This window comes from Eutrema salsugineum, unplaced genomic scaffold (genome assembly GCF_000478725.1).
Source record: "Eutrema salsugineum unplaced genomic scaffold, Eutsalg1_0 scaffold_3, whole genome shotgun sequence".
In the NCBI taxonomy this organism is placed as follows: Eukaryota; Viridiplantae; Streptophyta; class Magnoliopsida; order Brassicales; family Brassicaceae; genus Eutrema; species Eutrema salsugineum.
Genome location: NW_006256756.1, coordinates 10,103,048 through 10,104,394, shown reverse-complemented (window position 1 = coordinate 10,104,394; position 1,347 = coordinate 10,103,048). Strand labels below are relative to the sequence as shown.

At 42.5% G+C, this 1,347-nt stretch overlaps 1 pseudogene; it reads right to left on the bottom strand.

Annotated features, from left to right (window-relative positions):
• Positions 1 to 920: 920 nt before the first annotated feature.
• On the bottom strand, positions 921 to 1,010 carry LOC112085793 (annotated as a pseudogene).
• Between the last annotated feature and the right edge of the window lie 337 nt (positions 1,011 to 1,347).

Sequence of the window (1,347 nt, the reverse complement as noted above, 5' to 3'; positions counted from 1 at the left end):
AGAGTTTTGATTAGCAGCTCCATCACCAGGAGCATCACCTGCTGCTTGAGACTTGGTGGTTTTCTTTCTCAGCTGTTGAATTGGTGGGAAAATCTCAGGGTTGTAATGCAACTCCTTGGTGATATAGAACATGATGTTCTTTCTCTCTGAAAGGGAAATGAGTGATGGGTTTGGTAGCAAGACTTTGACCTTTACTTCCCCAAGTGTGAGATTATAGGCATAAGAATTTCCCACAACTCCTTCAATGAACTTTGTCTTGGCAAGATGCAACTGATCCATGATAGGAGTGATCAGGCCTCCTATGCGCATTGAAGGGTTCTTGCAGGTGGTGGTGAGAGCCCATTTCCTTAGGTGAAGGAAGTTCTTGATGAGAAGAGATGCCATTGTTGGCCCTCAACTGTCTCCATAGAATGACTGTCCATTGAAGAACTCAGGAACATAGCACCTAATACCCTCACCAATCAGCATCAACTCTTCATCATAAAGATGGCTAAACTCAGCTTTGCCATAAAATGTCTGAGCAATCACCTTGTGTACCATCCTCAGCACTGGATTTCTGATGTCCGCTGCCTTAGCTACACCAGTCTTGTAACTGCCATTACCAATTGAATCCCAGAGTTCTCTCTTTTCATTCCTAGGGTACCTGGCGGAATATTTCCCTTCAATCTTGAACCCAAAATCACTCACAGACTTCTCTGAAAGTCAAGTGATCCAAAACCATCTTCAAAATCAGCGGGTCCATCATTATTATAAAAGTTTACTTGCAAAGATGCAAGAAACTGGCAAGTCAGCTCTTTGTAAGACTCATGAGTCACCTCCATGATGTTCCCCAGACCAATGTTGTCAAGCACAGCTCTCACGTCTTCATAAATACCCATCTTTCTCAACATCTCAACATCAGGGTACATTGTTCCTTCATGAGACACAGCTTGAAGTTTCTTGAGGTAGTCATTGTATGAAGCCTGGGAGCGATTCAAGGAGTATGAGAGAGACTGCCCTCATCATGGTTTCTCTGGAGCAAAACTGCTAAGCATCTTCTACAGAGGACTTCAGCAAAAGTATCAACTTTCTCTTGACACTGCCAGCAATGGAGATTTCAGTTCAAAAACCATACCACAAGGGAGAGCACTCATCAAAAATCTGGCTGTAGCTAACTGCAACAACAACCCTGAGTATGACAGATCAAAGAAGACTATCACTAGTCATGAATCAAGGGATATTGCTGAGCTAAAAAGCATGGTAAGTCAACTTCTTAAGTCTCAAAACAAGAATATACATGCTTGTGATATTGCTGTAGGAAATGAAGAAGGTGGAAGATATGAAGAAGATGGCATGTACCAAGAGGAA